The 22,394-nt window shown below is 33.4% G+C and overlaps 2 long non-coding RNA genes across 2 annotated transcripts in view; one reads left to right on the top strand and one right to left on the bottom strand.

Moving 5' to 3' along the window:
* LOC137653094 (uncharacterized) overlaps window positions 1–1,154 on the bottom strand; it is a 117,014-nt gene extending 115,860 nt beyond the window's left edge. The window contains exon 1 of the long non-coding RNA XR_011046387.1: window positions 1,096–1,154. This is a non-coding gene — a long non-coding RNA (uncharacterized lncRNA). The remainder of the gene's footprint in view (window positions 1–1,095) is intronic.
* Window positions 1–22,394, top strand: part of LOC137653096 (uncharacterized) — a 169,622-nt gene that overhangs the window by 116,539 nt on the left and 30,689 nt on the right. The gene's annotated exons all lie outside the window — the stretch shown is intronic.

The following is a 22,394-nucleotide window of genomic DNA, read 5'->3' as shown; positions in this document are numbered from 1 at the left end:
AGCTTAGTGGATATGACGAATAACAGTAGTGTCATCTAGTTATGTGGTCTGGGTAACCATATAGAAGCTGACTCAAGGTTAAGGCACTTATACAAACCCGCAAATATAGTACTTTCAAGTAATTCTCTGGTAAGCTACCATCAGGATGACATAGCTGAGCCCAAAAAACGGATTTTGAAGCAAAGCAAAAAATCTATTTTTGGGTGAGATAGCCATGTCATCCTGATGGACCCGCCCTCCTTTTCTAAGAAAATCTAGGGGTTACGACCTGGGAACTACATTAGGAAGTGGGTTTGTTAGGTTTTGTACCGTTTTACAAATCTCAAGTGTTAAATAATCGTGTTTTGTGTCCTGAGCACTGCTAGGTTAGGTTAGGTTCTGTACTCTTTTACAAACCTTGTGTGTTAAATAACACCGTTTTGTCCAGTTTTCATACCCCAAAATCCCAGGTTCCCACCTGTGTTCTTCAGGATGGGGGGGGGGGAGAGGTCCATAAGGTAGAATGGCCTATTTGCAGTGGAAATAAAGGTCAAATTTGTTGAAAACACATCATTTACTGCATTAAGTTTTTTTTCTCTTAGAAATGTTGTCCCATGTTTATTTATACATTTGACGCTTAGGCCAGCTCATCATTACTTTTCACATGAAGCTTATAGAAATTACTAAAGGCTGCAAAAAAAAAAATACCAGGCTACATAGGCTTATACCTAAGCCCTTACATAAATTCTAGGCCTATTATGAAACCAGGACCTACATATTTCACCCCAACTTACGAGCCTTTGTATATGAGCGGCCAGTTCCTCATGCGTTGATTAATAATAGACATCAACTAACCTAAATTTTTCCCCCCAACCTAACCTACAAGCCGTGTCCTTACCTACTTACCTAACAGGGGGGCTAACGCCCCTCTGCAACACCCATTACACAGCCGTATTTTAAGTTAGCCATAATAATACATGGGTGGTCGCTATCATACATACACCCCTAACTTATTCTTGCTATCATATAGAATTATCGGTGAACTATCATTAGTCTTGACCTTAGTTAACACTCACCTAAATTTAAAAATTTAAATCAAATACACAGTTTTCTCACCATTTTGTGCACCAGTTGCGACGCAGATTTATAAAGTTTCTTCATTAAACCTATTTGTATTTATGTTACGAAAGTCAAGGATCTTTAAGAATCTAATAACTGATACAGTCACTGTTGCTGTTGTTGGGGTATTCAGATGGGTTAGTCTAAATATCCCCAAAACTCATGATAAAAAATCCCCAAAACCACCCCAAAATCTCCATTTCAACAAATAAATTTCCTTCTGATCCTGAAGGCTTCACTAATATAGAAATTACTCACTATACTTTATATAAGTGTAAGCTAACTAATTACACAATATAAAGGTTTACTCATCTTTGTTTCCTCATAGAAATTTGTACAGAATATCCCAATCAGACAACCAAAATCTCCAAATCTAGGGATAAATCCCCAAATCTGGCAACACTGGCTACAGTTTTAGAGTCCTTGGAAGAAAAACTCGCCAACGTGAAAGTCCGGTTCAGTTAGGCAAAAAACAATTGTAAGAAGTTTTATATAAAGAATCGACATACAAATGAAGAATAAATTTGGTTATTATCGATAAATGTTATTATTATTATTATTATTATTATTATTATTATTATCACATGATAGGCTATAACCCTAGTTGGAAAAGCAAGATGCTATAAGGCCAAGGGCTCCAACAGGGAAAAATAGCCCAGCGAGGAAAGGAAAAAATGAAATAAAGAACCTACAAGAGAAGTAATAAACAATCAAAATAAAAATATACTAAGAAGAGTAATAACATTAAATTAGATCTTCCATATATAAAGTATAAAAACTTCAAAACACAACACGAAGAGACATGATAGAACAGTGTACCCTGGTATACCCTCAAGCCTCAAGCAAGAGAGCTCTAATCCAAGACAGTGGAAGGCCATGGTACAGAGGCTATGGCACTACCAAAGACTAGAGAACAATGGTTGGATTTTGGAGTGTCCTTCTCTTAGAAGAGCTGCTTACCATAGATAAAAACAATTTCAGTTCTGATAGGGACATATTTTCAAAGCGCACAAGGAGAAACATTTTCATTGGCGATTTTGACATAGTTTCCTAAAGAAATATAGGAGATATGTATTTATATGCTTGAACGGTTCAAAGAATATAGAAATATATATATGCAACGTTCTCATATTCACATAGACTACTTAAGGAAGTTGTTGACAACGTGAAAATTATATCAACAACTGTAGAACGGAAACAAACGAGTTGTCAATCATAAGTTTGCATGTTTTTATTGTTTCTTTCTTTGGGTAGTAGGTTGGCCAAGGGTCCAGCCATCCGTTGAGATACTACCGCTAGAGAGTTATTGCATCCTTTGACTGGCCAGACAGAACTACATAGTATTCTTCTCTCTGGTTACGGTTCATTTTCTATTTGCCTACACATACACCGAATAGTCTGGCCTATTCTTCACATATTCTCCTCTGTCCTCATTGTGGAGAATTTTTTATGGTGTGTTCTGAATGGGAACTTAGTCCGGGAAAGTCTCCTTATAACAGTTACATAAAGTTCAACAGGGGAGGATATGAGCACTTACTCTCTGGGCACAAACATCCTGCTAATACTTTACTGTCACAATTCACTAACCATCACTCTCAAATACAAAAGGGAAATTTACTGTCCAGAGGCCGGAGTACTCCACACGTAGAAATATCAATAATTTATGGCCTACTCTAGCTTTGTCAGGTCTATAGTCATCTCATTCTCAGGCTCTGTTCCGGCTCCGTCCCAGCTACCCCAATGAGATGCTGGACAGTTATTTTACGTTAATGTAATTAAGACAAAATCCAAAATGGGAGCAGTGATGTAAAGTAGTTTAAAAGTTTAAAGATAAGGATCTTTACCTTCGAAGCAAATATATTAATGCAAAGTTTCTCGCTGTTACCACCTATAGACTTACTCTTCAAATATTCCCAGTTTAAACATTAAATAAATGAGGGAGCAAAAATACTAAGAAGGTTTAATTAACCTAATATTGATTTATTCACAAATTTACATCAAAGAAACGGACATCTTAACAAAGTCAAAATGGAATCATAAAAATGCAATTCAAAATGATGAAAATTAGTTAGTTAGACACGTGGTCTGCAATAATAAAAAATCGAAATGGGGTCGGACACGTGGCCCATGTGACCCAGAGACTATGCTAGTCTCAAACCAGAAATGATAACGGAAAAATATTTACACACAATCCCACCGCACACAGTCCGAATAGTGTAAAAGCCAGGTTCCCTATCAAGTTAAAATTAGTCTAAGCTAAGAATTGGGGGAAAACTAATTGGCCATTGATGTAGTACCTGCACTCCTTTAATGATCAGTCCTATGCCCGTGATAGCTGTTGACCTGGTTGTCGCACTAATTGGCACGTTGCACTCTTGCCTGGCTCACCCCAAGAATCCTCGTTTGTGGTAAATAAGGTTCCCAGGTTCCACTCCTTCAGTCTCCAGCCGGCAGCCGCAGGACTCCTTGATGAGTCACGTTTTGGAAGAGGGGGATGGGGGTGAGCCAGAGGTGCACGGATACTGACCGGGCCGGTCAGTCGGTCACGACAGCTTCTTGATGAATGGGTTCGACGCTAAGGTCGAAGAGATCACCTGGCTTCACCTTGCCAAACAAGTGACGGTCATGATGCGCGCGGTAATCCATTGGGGGTGCCATATCGGGACTTCAGGACAGGGCAATGTATTGTTGCAAGGAGTGCAGAGGAGGCAGGATTTTGTACTAAATACTTTAGAGAAATCTTGCTGCTCTAAGGGAGTTTATATATACAACAATCCTACCTATTCTGGCTTGCTAAAAATTAATAGTTTAAATGATTAATCAGCAATGGACTGGTGTGATAGGCATACATCTTAAAATTAACAAACCTTAATTGGTATTGAGAAATATAAGATGCATTAATTCAGCAGTATTGGAATTTATATAAAAAATGCAGTTTAGGAATTTAATCTCGACCCTCGTAGTTTAAGGAAAGAACCAACATACGCCTTGGTTACACTAAGGCCCTCTTTTGTGCGTATCTACGCTGTGACGTCACGAGCATGGCGTGCGCCACTGTCAACAAGTTTAGAATAGTCCTCCCTATATTCGTTAAAGAAAACTAGATGTAGGAGAGAATGTTTAAGGGGTAGCTATAGTATTAGTAGAAGAGAGCTAAAAATACGATTAAAAGAAGAAGAGTGAAGAAAATTCTTCACACTCATACACCTGACAACACTGAGATTACCAAACAATTCTTCTTCACCCAAGGGGTTAACTACTGTACTGTAATTGTTCAGTGGCCACTTTCCTCTCAGTAAGGGTAGAAGAGACTCTTTAGCTCTGGTTAGCAGCTCTTCTAGGAGGACACTCCAAAATCAAACCATTGTTCTCTAGTCTTGGGTAGTGCCATAGCCTATGTATGATGGTCTTCCGCTGTCTTGGGTTAGAGGTCTCTTGCTTGAGCGTACACTCGGACACACTATTTCATCTTATTTTTTTATCTCTTGTATGGTTAAAGTTTTCATAGTTTAGATACGAAATATTTATTGTAATCTTACTGTTCTTAAAATATTTTATTTTTCTTTGTTTCATTTCCTCACTGGGTTATTTTCCATCTTAGAACCTCTTGGCTTATAGCATACTGCTTTTCCAACTAGGGTTGTAGCTTACCAAGTAATAATAATAACAATAATAGAGGTTGCACGGGAACATATATATATATATATATATATATATATATATATATATATATATATATACACTGTATATATATATATATATATATATATATATATATATATATATATATATATATATATATATATATATATATATATCTGTCATTGTTCTCCAATAAATATCGTTTTCTCTTAGTATCTACCATAAAGAAAACGTGAAAAACGTCCAGATAACATTAGCAGTAACTACACCATTTTTAACTTTACACATACACCGAATAGTCTGGCCTATTCTTCACATATTCTCCTCTGTCCTCATACACCTGACAACACTGAGATTACCAAACAATTCTTCTTCACCCAAGGGGTTAACTACTGCACTGTGATTGTTCAGTGGCCACTTTCCTCTCGGTAAGGGTAGAAAAGACTCTTTAGCTCTGGTTAACAGCTCTTCTAGGAGGACACTCCAAAATCAAACCATTGTTCTCTAGTCTTGGGTAGTGCCATAGCCTCTGTATGATGGTCTTCCGCTGTCTTAGGTTAGAGGTCTCTTGCTTGAGCGTACACTCGGGCACACCATTTCATCTTATTTTTCTATCTCCTGTATAGTTAAAGTTTTCATAGTTTAGATACGAAATATTTATTGTAATGTTACTGTTCTTAAAATATTTTATTTTTCCTTGTTTCATTTCCTCACTGGGTTATTTTCCCTGTTAGAACCTCTTGGCTTATAGCATACTGCTTTTCCAACTAGGGTTGTAGCTTAGCAAGAAATAATAATAATAATAATAATAATAATAATAATAATAATAATAGAGGTTGCACGGGAACACACACACACACACACACACACACATATATATATATATATATATATATATATATATATATATATATATATATATATGTATGTATATGTATATATATATATATATATATATATATATATATATATATATATATATATATATATATATATATATATATATATATATATATATATATGTATATATATTCAAATAAGCCATATATATTTTGATATATTAATGTCTGGATTCTCTTAACAACCTCGGGATCAGAGCCCCAGGCGAAATCTCACAAAGACAAGAGCTTGGCTCCGGCCGGGAATCGAACCCTGGTCGGCAAGCTTATATAGACAGTGCTCGATTCCCGGCCGGAGCCAAGCTCTTGTCTTTGTGAGATTTCGCCTGGGGCTCTGATCCCGAGGTCGTTAAGAGAATCCAGACATTAATATATCAAAATATATATGGCTTATTTGAATATGAAAAACACGTAAAAATGTGCAAAATTTATCATTAATATATATATATATATATATATATATATATATATATATATATATATATATATATATATATATATATATATATATATATATATATATATATATATATATATCTTTGTCATTGTTTTCCAATAAATATCGTTTTCTCTTAGTATCTACCATAAAGAAAACGTGAAAAACGTCCAGATAACTTTAGCAGTAACTACACCATTTTTAACTTTACACTTTGTTTAGCAAAGTGTAATTAATAAATCGAAACCGATTTTATCTTCTATGGCATGTTCATTATCTTAATCGGCAAATTGATCACAATAATACATGATGAAATTTTCAATATAAACATAGGACTCTGACTTTAAATTTTCACAATAACGTGGATGTTTATTTTTCGATTATGTGTCTTGCAAAGCGCAGATAACTTGGGCTACAAATTATAAAAGAATCAATAAAATAATTACAAAGAGAAACAATTAATAAAGAAGTAAAAATGTACTTTCATACAAACCTTTTACATAGATCTACTCAATTGTAACTTTTGAAGATTTGTTTTCTCGCTTTAACCCTATTCATCATACATACTTTTATTCATTCTTTGCAAATTTTATTTGAGCTACTCCCCTCCTCCTTCAGTTTCCCAATGTCATTGATCGCTCTTCGATGCTAGTGACGTCACAACAGGAGTGTGAGTGTGTGTGTGTGTGTGTGTGTGTGTGTGTGTGTTTATGTATGCATATATGTATGTATTGTAAGGACAGTGAGACGAGCTATCACCAACAACAACTGACGGTTTATTCAAACAGGTGCGAGAATATAATACAAGGTGCGGACGGAAATGTAGCCTGCGCTCTGGCGCCAATCTGGCTTGAACCAACCGCCACAATATGTGTGTTTTTTCACACGTACAAATACTTGAAATACAAGTCAATAGAAATATGTAGCGAAATGATAAATACATAAAATTGTAGCTCTGAGGGAGCGGAATAAATATATACAGTTAGCCACAGTGTGGCGAAAGGAGAATTTAAATGAAATGGAGAATTCGATGAGAATGCTGGACGACGGAGGGAGCGATGTCCTTTCAGTGTATATGTATATGTATATATATATATATATATATATATATATATATATATATATATATATATATATATATATAACCATTTTCTATAAGAGAGAGTGGTTCTAGAACGCAAAAACAACATGCTGAATATTTTCATTGTCATATTCGTACCTTTAGGGTTGAATGATGGAAAACCTAATGTGCAATAACAGTTCCACATTATTAGTCGCTCAACCAAAACACGTAAAAGGCTCATCCGCAGCACGTTAAAACTCATCAGAAGTACTGCATATTTCAGCCCCATTTTAGTACTTCCTGGATATAAAGATTCTTCCTTTCTAATATATCACTCACTTCATCTATCCACAGAGAGAGAGAGAGAGAGAGAGAGAGAGAGAGAGAGAGAGAGAGAGAGAGAGAGAGAGATTTTATGTCAGTCTCACCTCTACCAACATAGTATTATACGTCGCATCTTGATCCTTTTGGGCAATTGGTATTGCATTGCACAACACAAAGTTGACGGCTGAGTTTTTACCATAAAGGCCGATTAGCACAACCCGTTTTCTTTCCGACAGGCTGGCCAGTGGCTAACTGCCGTCGAAATGTACATTCACACGAGGCGTTCTGTATCCGTTCACCCGCGCTCAGTTTTCATTGTTTACTTACACTCTGTCACTTGAGGATCGAGTATATTACGATCATTTTGACACAATAAGATGTTGGTTGATAACGGTGTAGATATAATAAGTTATGCAACTTCATTATACTTTATGCACCATGCCAAGAATATTAAAATTATGATAAACTCACCTGCTTTATTTAATGCCTCTTCAGTAATTTTCCATATATTTTCTTTATCTAAATTACTTCTATACATCTTGTTTGCCATGTCAAACATCTCCTCATACCCTTGAAAAAGTTCAATTAACACGAAACATCATCAACCCGTTGGTTGGGACGGGTGGCTAACGGCCGTCAAACCGACCAAGGTTTCTTGGAAAGAATTTAAGCCGAACCGACTCGGACGGCTGACGACTGAGGGCCGCCGGCAGCCTGACGGGTCGTGTGAACAGTTGCATTTGAATACACGTAAGAAAGCTAGACGCCGCTTAACCGACGGTAAGTCTGCCGGAAAGAAAACGGGTCGTGTGAATCGTCCTTAAGGAGTCTGTGATGTAGAAATTTCTCGGAAGTTTTCCAGAATTGACTGAATACTTTCATTCTTTTATTCTTGTTCATTTTTTAACAGCTAAGCGTCACCATGACGATTCTATCTTTTATTACCATTTCTGTTTGTCAAATATTTATCATAAAGTTTACTGATGTCTCATAAAAATAATGATCTTTTGAAGAAATAAATAATGTTTGTGTAGACAAGCTTGAAATATTAGTGCGAATATATTTTATGTATAGATATTCTATGATAATTGGTTTAAGTGTCTTAATTATCCTCCATGAAAATATTGACAATTCTTAAGGATTTGCAATATTTTCGTTGTCGTAATACACTATCTTATTTTCATTATCGACCGATTGAACATTTCCTTAATTTTGTATCCATTCAATCTACCTTCTGAAAATTACACGCTCTTCGCCTTACACTGTCTGCCGTTTCCAAGTTATCTTAGACCAGAACTGATGGATTATACAGTATATATATATATATATATATATATATATATATATATATATATACATATATATATATATATATATATATTTATATATACATATATATACTGTATATATATATATATATATATATACATATATATATATATATATATATATATATATATATATATAATATATATATATATATATATATATATATATAAATATATATATATATATATATATATAAATATATATATATATATATATATATATATATATATATATTTATATATACATATATATACTGTATATATATATATATATATATATATATATATATATATATATATATATATATACATATATATATAGATATATATATATATATATATATATATATATACTGTATATATATACTGTATATATATATATACATATATATATATATATATATATATATATATATATATATATAATATTGTCTGGAAGGGATTAGTAAAACCATTTGATTTCACTAGTAATGTAAAATATCTGTCAGGAACAGTTTGGTTTTATTTACGAACATAAAAATATCAATTAGAATTTTTTTGTCAATGCCCTTCGGTTAAGTGAAAAAAAAGTGGGCGAATGTGAGCTATCAATTTCGAGATTCACGAGAAAACTAAGGGGAAAATGAAGACTACAAGGCTATAGACTTTGGAGGACTGCGTTGATATGTGAAAATCGCACAGGGACTTGTATTTAACTATTCTTTTATGTTAATTTATAATTATAATAACCGGATAGTACTATAGCAACAAAAGGCACATAAAAAACCCACGATCTGAATATTGATAGACACTAACAATTCATAATCGCATAGGCGACAAAAATGAAAATGAATTCAACAATGGTTCTCTTATTCAAGAACACTATAAGTCAAGTAGAGAAGCTTAAAAGACTTTGGATATATTCTGTGCTTCAAAGCAACGACCATCTTCTACGTCACTAACGGATATAAATCCTAACAAACGCAAAAAGATAATTTTCAAGCAAATGCATGCGAACATTTCATTCTTGTGTAATTTCATTATAAATTTACCTTTAGCGCAATGCAGAATTTTATGGCGTTTGGAGTTACTGAGGAAGGAGCCGTAGACCTCTAAAATTAGTAGTAAAAATGATAATGTCATTAAATAATCTACACTATATGATTTTATTGCCACATGTATAATAATGATGATGATAATAATAATAATAACTAGACTGCAACTGGCTAAAGCCAGTGGCGGAGGATTCCCCTGCAAAACAGGTGTGGAAATGCTTTCGTCAATCAGTAAAAGATATTGTGTAATGGTTTATTGGCCTAATGACCCCTTGACTAAATTTTTAGTAATGTTAACAAACTAATCTAAAGCAATTTATCTGTATAATAGCAGGTATATGGAGGTAAAACATAGGCAAAAATGACAAATATAGAGAAATTGACCTTTGAACTTGAAGACAGTAGGCACTTACAAGGTCATGTGAAGGTCACGGGTTAAATTTGACCCCGTATCCTAAAAGAACATGTGCCAATGGGAGGGGGGGGGGGGGCGGTCAACAAAACATCACCTTTAACCTACGTTAATATTTCTCCATGAAATAGCCAAATGACCTTGAAAATGAGGGTCAAGGTCAAATTTGACATTTGATTTGGAGGTTTTATGCATATGTTTGGGGTAGTTTACTATATCATGCTATGACCAAAAACCAGTATTTCATTGAGAAATTGCAAAGTCACGATTTCTGCAATGTCAAAAATAGTTAAAAATCTATATTAAAAAAAGTAGTTAAGCAGTCGCTACAAAAGTTAAGCTAACCTTAGATAAATATATAGGGCATCATATGCCACTAAGATCAGGGCTCTGGGCCTTCCGGTTTTTGAGATCTCGGAAACAAACCTGTTTTGAGCCAGTTTGCCCATTAGCGACCTTGACCTTGACCTATTTGCATTAAAGTAGGGCAATATCTGGGGATTTACCTCTGTATCATTTTCCATAAGGCCCTTAGCCATACAGCTTATACTTTAGGCCTAATGGCAATTTCAAATTTTACAAATTTTGCCTTTAAAAGCCCCTGTGACCTTGAAAAGTAGGTTAAGGTCACTTAAACTGGGTCTATGGCATATTCTTACCATAGGCTACCTATGATAATTATTTCAGATTTCTTGCGAAAAAAAACGCGCGGAAAGAATAATAATAATACTACCAAAAACAATAGTATTCCCCTATGGGGAATCCTAATAATAATAATAATAGTAACAATAATAATAATAATAATAATAATAATAATAATAATAATAACACCAGCAACAAAAACAACCATGATAATAATGATAATGAAGTTATAAATGACGGGTTTCATCACACCTCATCTGTAAAATATCGAGAATATAAATGTAAATTTCAAATATCCTCTCTCTCTCTCTCTCTCTCTCTCTCTCTCTCTCTCTCTCTCTCTCTCTCTCTGGATATAACGTAACAAATATAATATGGTTAATATAAATTACATTTCCTCATCTCTATGTGACCAGACGACTCTCCGCGAGAGTGAGTTGCGAGAAAGGAAAAGTAAAATGATACACTTCATTAACTTCGCTATGTAATGATACATTCATCAGAGGCATTACACACCAACCTACTAATCAGAGGATTACGATTAACTCCTCGGGCGGTCATGCGCGCCCTGTAAATCACCCCCTCTGGAATAAAAGGAGTCGTGCTCTGGCACTCTTGCTTTCTAGATTGAAAGGTTCCAGGGCATAGATGACATGACTCAAATCTCATTAAGGGCTTCCAAAGACTCAAGTCATGAATTCACTTCGTTGACATGACATTAATTTCGATATAGAATCTAACTTGATGAAAAAAAAAATTCTTTGGAACTATTTACAGGGTATTAAGCATACAACTCTTTCGTTGCAATGACAGTTCAAAATGTGTAGCTAGTGATTATAATCTGACTAATTTTTCTAGGGAGAGTTAAACAACTCTTAATTGATGCTAAAGGATTGAAATAGACAAGTAATTCACATTATAAAATTTAGTGTCTTGGTACAAGACAAAATACATACTCAGACTTATACACGTACATATTTACAACAATAAGCCGTTTATTTAAACAGGTAGTGGCTACATAAATGTTATGATGGTTAGTACCACATTCATTCTTTACATTAAGAATCGTGGATGAACACTTAGTGCTCAACAATCCTTTTACACATCCCTACCTAAGCTTCCGCAAGTAATATAATTCTCTTCTGATCTTTTACACATAACCTTCTTCCTTCCTTACACTAGTCTATTCTTTCATTCACCATTCTTTTATTCTACCATCGTCAGTAATACTTAATTTTATATGAATTAGCAGCCTCCATTCGTTCACTATCCAAATATCCAAATTAACACTAACGGCTTCATCTTCCTTATTTCCATTTACCCTCATAACGTTACTCTCAACTTATTCATTTCACTAATACAAACATATATATATATATATATATATATATATATATATATATATATATATATATGTGTGTGTGTGTGTGTGTGTGTGTGTGTGTGTGTGTGTGTGTGTGTGTGTACAGTATATATTATGTGTGCATGTTATATTGTATGCATATATGCCTATACTCATTTTTTCCAGAGAGGGATAATTAATTTTTAGTTACTATGAAGAAGTGAAACAAATCGAATAATATCCATTTTATTACAAGAACCGAAGTAAGATGTCCTACAACAAGCTCCAACATCTTGAAATAATGGCACCAAACAAACAAAAATCAGGTTAGAAACCGAATTCTTAAAGAATAAATTGAAAGAACATAGCTCATTAAACACACCAGGAAGCTGAGGTAACGCCTCTTCACCGCAGCACCATAAAATCAGTGACGGGCTCCACCTGTCCCAACCACCAACTCAGCATTAAACAGCAAGAAGAACGGTAACTAAAGCAGCCCAACAACACTCTAACAGATATAACGACATAGGCCGCTAGAAAGAGTCTTATTTTAAACTCCTGAGACGCACATCAGTGAAAGTTGTGGTTCTGGATACTACGACAAAACCCCAGAAGCCGGGACAGATGGTTTTTGCTTCGGTAGTTGATTTACATATGCATGCGGTTGCCTGAACGATAACACTGCATGCTGGAGGCCCACTGGGCTAAATTTCTCCCTTTCGGGAGAGGCTGATGAAAGAGATTCCGATCGAACTGTTTAAGATTCCGGTCAGTACGCCGCTGCTTTCACCAGAATACAGAAAGAAGATACCGGATAGTTGTGGATGAAATGGTATTCAATAATTTTCACTACCATCATTATTAGAATTACTAGTTTTGCGTTGAGATACTACTGATAGAGAGTTATGGGGTCCTTTGACTGGCCAGACAGTACTTAATTGGATCCTTCTCTCTAGTTACGGTTCACTTATTCTTTTCCTACACATACACCGAATAGTCTAGCCTATTCTTTACAGATTCTCCCCTATCCTCATACACCCGACAACTCTGAGATTACCAAAAAATTCTTCTTCACTTAAGGGGTTAACTACTGCACTGTAATTTTTCAGTGGCTACTTTCCTCTTGGCAAGGGTTGAAGAGACTATTTAGCTATGGTAAGCAGCTCTTCTAGGAGGACACTCCAAAATCAAACCATTGTTCTCTAGTCTTGGGTAGTGCCATAGCCTCTGTACCATGGTCTTCCACTGTCTTGGTTTAGAGTTCTCTTGCTTGAGGGTACACTAGGGCCCATTATTCTATCTAATTTCTCTTCTTGTTTTGCTAAAGTTTTTACAGTTTATGTAGGAAATGTTTATTAAAATCTTGTTACTGTTCTTAAAATATTTCATTTTTCCTTGTTTCCTTTCCTCACTGGGCTATTTTCCCTGTTGGGGCCCCTGTGCTTATAGCATCCTGCTTTTCCAACTAGAGTTGTAGCTTAGCAGGCAATAATAATGTGACCCGTCAAAAATGACGATTACAATAAATATTTAGATAGATATGCACACACAGATTAACCCTTCCCAGCCCTAACGCTTTCCTAATTATAGCACCTCTCACCAGGGCATGATTATTCCCTCTCCTGCCTACCCGAGGGACGGAGAGAAACCAGTCGCTAAGCGTGACCGGAAAAACATAGATATTTATGAATAGCAAGATACTTGCTCTTTATTATATGGGTGACATTATCATAATTATTTCCATACCCATACACATGTGACACGTGGTATGTGGTAAAGCACAAGCTTGACTCACATTTGGTATGTCGTGGACTGCTCCCGGCGAAAGAATTTGATAGGATCAAGGAAAACCAGCGCAAAATTATATATATTTCTAAGTACATATATAATAATATTTAGTGTATTTTGTGTTTATATAAAGGGATATTTTAATGATTTCTGCTAACATTTTGAAAACAAACAATATTCAACAATGTCAATTTTCCTCAAGTAGCCTAATATTTATAAGTGAATTATAGTTTTCACACCGGAGTCCTCATTAATGTTTGTCATATATTTCACAGTATAGTGATATACTTCAGGTTTTTGTTAGCGGTGGGTACGTAAAATACAATTATAGTGCTGATACTACTACTACTACTACTACTACTACTACTACTACTACTATTAAAACATAGAACAACAACAACAACAACAATAATAATAATAATAATAATAATAATAATAATCAAAAGAAAAATAAAATGAATATGAAAATAATTAAATGTTTTACAGCTGAAATGCCATTAACTATGTTGAGAAAATATAATGTATATATGTACAGATAAACTTACATATATCATATATGTACTGTATGTGTGTAGAAATAAAAATTGCACACATAGGTGGCGAATACAATAAAACTTATGACTAAATAAGTTTTAGAGTAGGAGATGCACAAGGAAGGATGTTGATGGGAGGAGTGTTCATTAGTCACCGAACGCGTAGAATAGAAGACAGGCAGATATAAAGTATACGAAATTAGTAAGGATTGATGCCCACTTGGGAAAAAAAAATCTGGAAGTGACTTGAGGATGCAAACAGAGAAATCAAAATCGGAATGCTTCTAGGAAATTATGTAAATGAGTAAAACACCGATTAATTTTTGTTATACAGCAACCTAGAGACTAACCAAAGGCCCAGGTGAGCATCATTGCACTAGGACTTGAAAGAAAGGAATAGTTAAGTTTATAATATATGAACTGGTCGGTTTTGAGCCATGAGAGTAGACAAAGAAGAGGGTGTGTTGATGAAATGTTTTTCTAAAATAATTGAATGAGAGAATGCTTAGGATGTTATCCTTTATGAGATTAGAAGTTTTAATGGAGAAAGTGAACTGTGGGCTGTGCAAGAATAATAAATGAAAGATTGATTGTTTAGTATAACCATGGATTTTAGACAAGAATGCGTTTTGCATCCTCATGCCCCCTTAATATTTTTTTTTTTTCAAGAAGAGAAGGAAAAATAGAAGGGGAAGAAAATAAAAAGGAGCCAGGAATCATGCCTGAAGGTGATAACGAGAATTGATTTACAGATATGACGAAGATGTATTATGAGGGATTATCCAAGTGAATACTATAGAAGAATCAGCATGACTTGAAATTGTTTTACATTAGGTGAGACTGGTAGTTAAAGAAGGAAGAGTGGATGAAAATTCAGAAAAATAATAGATATTGGAATGTGAACTTATACATACATACAGGCATACATAAACACACACACACACACATATATATATATATATATATATATATATATATATACATTTATATGTATATGTATATATATATATATATATATATATATATATATATATATATATATATATATCCTCCTACGCCCATTGACGCAAAGGGCTTCGGTTAGATTTCACCAATCGTCTCTATCTTGAGTTTTTAAATCAATACTTCTCCATTCATCTTCTCCTACTTCACATTCAATAGTCCTCAGAAATGAAGGCCTGGGTCTTCCAACTCTTCTAGTGCCTTGTGGAGCCCAGTTGAAAGTTTGGTGAACTAATCTCTCTTGGGGAGTGCGTAGAGCATGTCCAAGCCATCTCCATCTACCCCTCACCATGATCTCATCCACATAAAGCACTTGGGTAATCTCTATCATAGTATCATTTCTAATCCTGTCCTGCCATTCAACTCGCAATATTCTTCTGAAGGCTTTGTTTTTAAATCTACAAAATCTGTTGGATATTGTTTCATATATATACATACATACATACTTACATACATACATACATAAATATATATATATATATATATATATATATATATATATATATATATATATATATGAGTCTTTTACGTCTTTGATGTGATTTGTCATATACGTGATACTCTTGTGAACTAGTCTAAGCAAAAGCAAAAGATGAGTTTCTGGTGCTTTAAACAGTAGATAGGTCAAACGCAAAGTATATAAAGTAATAAGTGAATGATCATCAAAAGCTCTCGGCGTTAATAACGTAATGCCAAATCATCAAGGCTTGTAACCCTTATTGTAAAAGAAACAATAAATGACCCCGAGATTAAGAAACACTATGGCTGCAAAGATAAATCTTAATTAAAATCATAATGAACGTTCACAGCCAGAAGCATTCTCATAATTTTACCAGATCTGTATCATTTATATCATATATTAACCAAAACCAATTTAAATTTGTTAACGAATAAAGGGTAATGAATATAAACAGTGTTAGAGGCATTTTCGCTGTAAGTGAAGGGACTTCCACGTGAAAAGAGTTTCACAAAGGATTTGACGTTGCCACAGGATAGATAATAACTCAAAGCACCAGAGTTAGTGAAAGTGAAAAGAAAGAAAGACAAGAAAGAGGAAAAGAAACTTCTTAACAAATCACTTTTGCTTTGATGATTATGAAATAGCGAAGAGAGGAATAAGAGAGAGGAATAGGAAAAAAAAAACCTTTCAAAATGTTACTGAGATTTTGAAAGCATAGGTTGGATGATTAAAGATTAGAAACTGTCAAATAGTCAAAGTTAATTAAAAGCGAACTAACATAATGGCCGCAAACAATACTTGTTTGGAAGAAGAAGAAGAAGAAGAAAAGAAGAAATACGAGAAAGGGTTAAGAGAAACAGGAAAAACCTTCCTAAAGATCAAAATGACGTTGCATTACATTATGCAAAATCTTGCAACTCATTTCTGCAACAAATTGATTCATGGGGTGACAGGTGTAAGGGAAATGACAGGTGAAAAATATGCGGCAAAGAAAATCTCATACAATTATGACTACCATTGAAGTGACGTGCACATCAGGATTAATATTTTTCTTTGAATAATTAAAAATAACGCATTGTCAGTTACTGACTGTATTTCGCAAACATAAATATCGTATATATACACACACACAAATATATATATATATATATATATATATATATATATATATATATATATATATATATATATATATATATATATATATAATCTGTGCGTGCGTTTCTTTACTATAGTGACCTACACCATCTATACAATTATAACATATCTATCTCTTGAATGGTCATATGCTAAACTGAAAATATCCAACATAAGTCTATAGTACTAAGCTCGAGAGAGAGAGAGAGAGAGAGAGAGAGAGAGAGAGAGAGAGAGAGATTTTATTGTATTCAAATCAAGATTGATTTCATCGCAATTCTATTCAAGTATCACATGACAAATTGCTTAAAGCAAAATTGGAACTGAATTAGACTAAGTACGTTTCTTCCTAATCATTACCTTCATTGTGAAGAAAGTAACGGGAATATTGCATAAAAGTACAATGATCTCTAGAGGATGGCATCGTATGTTTGTAACCAGTGTTTAAAGGAGTGCTAGCATTCACTTAAGCTTAAGAGAAAATGGCATAGACTTTAAACTTTGGTGATACAAGACATCGGAGGAAAGCGTCAGCTATGTAATAAAATAAAAAGTAAAAGAATCAACAAAAATACAGTAAAACAACCACAAAAGTAAATCAAATCCGAGAAATATATATATATATATATATATATATATATATATATATATACATATATATATATATATATATATATATATATATATATATATGTATATATATATATATATATGTATATATATATATATATTTATATATATATATATATAATATATATATATATATACACACACACACACACACACACACATATATATATATATATATATATATATATATATATCACCAAATCTCTGGAAAACCAGTGATTGAAGAAGTACTTCCATAGGCCGTTATACAGCAAGACGAATGTGTTCGGATTAACTTACAATTGCTTACAAGGTACAATGATCTCCTGGCAATTACCATCATATAAGGATGAATGCTTGCATGCACATTCTCATTACTCAGTCCTAAGAATCATTACTCCTTGACCGCACACACCTCTTCCCTCTAGTCATAACGCATGCTAATGACCCGGGGAGCAATTCATCGTTTGAGAATTCGTAATATGTAGTGATTGTATATTTACATATTGTATATGTACATGCAGTATACATACATACATATATATATATATATATATATATATATATATATATATATATATATATATATATATATATACTTGTATAATGCGTGTATGTCCGCGCATTATTTGTGAAACATAGAGAGAAAGAACTTACGAAAAAAGGCAATAGTTGGTGTACATAGATTTAAATAAAACAATTTCTTTGTCACTTTCTCTTCCTATCGTTCGCTATATGTATGTATGTATGTATGCTAAAGGTTGACTTAAAAAAAATCATATCTATCAATCACTTTAAATGCTTAACCTGAGTAGAGATTCGAGTCTCACCAAGCTCTCGATGGGAAATTCCCATAATGATCATTATTACACCATCAGCTTCTTTGCAAGTATGACAGTGTCAATGTGCAATTATTTTATCATTTAATTGCTGGTTGCGTTTGCAATTTGAAATGATTTATCTATATACATAAACTGTTAAAAATTTGCATAAAAACGGTAAATGACTGGCAAAATTTATTCCTGGATATTTACCGCTTTAAAAACGGATCTATTGACGTAAAGGAGTGATATTACGGTCACCAACCCGGCGTAAAAGATAATAACAAAGTGAGGTAAAATTACGGTAGCCTGTATTTTACTGGAATATGGCCGAGAACAGTTTATTTTTACGGAGAGTTTCGGATTAAAACTACGGTTTTTTATCAGTGTACTGTAAGTTTCCTGTAAATTTCTAATTATAATACTCAAATTGCTTTAGAGGAATAAATAAAAGAACTATCTTGAAAAAAGAAGTAGAAAAATCTGACTTCGAAATGGACAGAACTTGTTTACTAAGTGGAGGTGTTGGTTCAACTTGTCGAATTAACTTTATGTCCCAGGAGGTTGTAATAGGGTATCAACTACTTGGTGAGTAATGAGTATTTTCATTGCTTTGGCCTAAATTAATTACATTATTCATGTACAGTATGAGGTGAACAAAAGTAATCCAGGTTGGATGGATCGTCAATTAATTCTTTTTCATACAATTGATTATAAGAACGACGATTGAAATTAATATTACCCAATTTTAATCTTCACTCTCAGTTTTGGTTTCATAAATGATCTCTCTCTCTCTCTCTCTCTCTCTCTCTCTCTCTCTCTCTCTCTCTCTCTCTCTCTCTCTCTCTCTCGTTGTCGGGGCTTTTTCAAGTACTTGGAGGGAATTTAAGAAGCGTGTGTGCCCTGGCCATCCCAAAGGTGGGTATGAAGCCTCTAATAAGACTTTCATCAACCACAAGAATTTCATTCATTTCCAAAAGTCGTTTGCTCTTGGGTATAATACTATATATATATATATATATATATATATATATATATATATATATATGTGTGTGTGTGTGTGTGTGTGTATGTGTGTGTGTCTATATGTGTATATATGTATATATATACATATATATATATATATGTATATATATACATATATACATATATATAATATATATATATATATATATATATATATATATATATATATATATATATATATATATACTTGAACATCTCAGATCATCAAATCATACCACGGTATGACAAAGGAAAAAAAAATATTAAAAAATGGAAAGTAACCAGTCATATCAATTACTTAGATTAGCATCGGCTCTGAACAAGAATATTATAGCCCAGAGCAGACGACTTTTGGAAATGAATGAAATTCGTGCCCTTGATGAAAGTCTATGAGAGGCTTCATACCCACCTGCGTCATGCCCAGGGCACAGACGATCCTAAAAACTTTCCTAGTACTTGAGAAAGCCCAGAGAGAGAGAGAGAGAGAGAGAGAGAGAGAGAGAGAGAGAGAGAGAGAGAGAGAGAGAGAGGGAGAGAGAGAGAGAGAGAGAGAGAGAGAGGGGGGGGTTCATTTATAAAGCCAAAAAATATAATAGGTAAAAATTAAACATTAAAATTGGGTAATAATAATTTCAATCGTCATTCTTATATAATAAATTGCATGAAAAATAATTTACTGACGAACCATCAAACCTGGATTACATTTCAATACACTGACGTACTGAGTACGATTCCCACAGGAATCATTACTTACGCCAGAGGTACTTAACAGCCCGTAAATATAACAAGAATTGCAAGTTATTCGATTTCAATATAATGAAATTACTCACGATTACTCCTCAAGAATCTTATAATTTTCCGAAGTGACGTCACGGAGGCTGTGAGATTAATAGGAATTGACAGATATGGCGTGAGCAATTTCCTCTTTATTCATCTGAACCCGGAAAGAAACGTCTATATTATTACTTTTCTTTCTAGAAGAGCTTCGTTTGAAATAGCTTTCACAAGTGGAGTTACGATTTTGTTATGTTTTTTTTTTTTTTTTTTTTTGAAAAATATTGTTGATTCATCTTCTAAAGATCAAAGACCATATTTCTTTTTTCAAGAAAAAAATTTACTTTTCTTATTGTATATACCTGTATACATACATACGCACATATATGGGTGTGTGTTCGTGTGTAGATAGCAACCACAAATGGGATTTAATATCGAATTCAATATTGGGAATAAATGTCCACTGGAAATTCTTTTAGGATAAATGTTTCAGGCTGGACAAGGACTTGAACCTATGCCTTTGAATCGAAACCATCACAGCAGTAGACTCAATGGTATAGTCTTCTGCTTGGATTGTTTCCATCTAGGCGCATATATATATATATATATATATATATATATATATATATATATATACATATATACATATACTCATGTGTGTATAAGTATGAATTATTTACACATATTCCCACAAAACTGTTACATTCATGAATCTTTTGAGTAAAAGTAAATAATAGCTTTCTTTGTTTTTTTTTTTATTGGAAGAATTTATACATGTTCGAAATATTTCATTATCATGAAAATTATTAACGATTAATCATAATATACAATTAGTACTTTCTCTTCGCGATAGAGTTTTTCCTCGCATTAATAACTTCTCAACGTGTTCTTTACTAGATTTGTGCCCGATATTAACAATCTTATCAAGAGCTCAGATAATGATTATCTCAAACTTATGCAAGTTCAGTAACAATAAACAACTTAAAAATGGATGGTTACTGAAACTGCCAATAAACATCACTTGAGTAATAACAGGAGCTGGAGTGAAAGCTTTATTACATATAGGATCTAAATCCCTTTTGACACGGAATTCTATTACCTTTAGATTATTTTTCGAACAGCTATTATGTGGCTCAGACACCTTTCAAGCGCCCTTTATCTACGTTCACGTACATTTAAAGAGGGCAAATCAAGCTAAATAACGCTCCAAATTACACCATTATGATCCAACTTGCCCAATCTTACTTCGAGAAAATTATCTGTGAGCGACAGGTTAAGACAGTCTGAGAATAAGTTGCTATCGAAAACAGAGGCCAATCATGTGTGTATGCGTGTGCGTGCGTATTTATCAACCATGATTGCTGAATGAAAGGAAATACTTACCGCTCTTTGAACAGTCTGCCTTGAATTGTAATTACGCATTTAAATGTACGTTGATAACCGGTTTATTACGTAAAGTGGGGAGTTCATAATATATATATATATATATATATATATATATATATATATATATATATATATATATATATATATATATATATATATGATAGGTAGACACAAAAAAGAAAACTATGATACAGATTAAAAATCTAAAGTTAAGGCCTACACGAAAATAATCACAAACCTACAAACATATTTTACTCTTATTTAGTCTAAAACAAAATAACACAAATTTTTCATTATCTGTCCTTGAAATATGAACAAAGATTGAATTATTTGACATGTAAAATCCCTTGACGATCATTAGACCTAAAATCGGGAACACTCACACAGAACTACAAAGAAATCCAATTTGTAGTTTCGTCTTTACCAGAGTGTAATTTACTGAAAACAAAACAAACATAAAATAAGAACTTGAAGTCATGATAAAAATACAAGATAGATAAAAAACTTAACTACACAATGTTTAGTATGTTTAGAAAAAAATACTAATATTCGCAAATTAAAGTAAGAAAGAAAATGGATCTACATACAAATATGACCGAGGCATATAATAAAGTCAGGAGTACCTAAAACCGTGATTTCAAAAACGGATTTCATATAAT

The sequence above is a fragment of the Palaemon carinicauda genome, chromosome 14 (genome assembly GCF_036898095.1).
Source record: "Palaemon carinicauda isolate YSFRI2023 chromosome 14, ASM3689809v2, whole genome shotgun sequence".
In the NCBI taxonomy this organism is placed as follows: Eukaryota; Metazoa; Arthropoda; class Malacostraca; order Decapoda; family Palaemonidae; genus Palaemon; species Palaemon carinicauda.
This window is presented reverse-complemented; position numbering and strand designations above follow the sequence as displayed.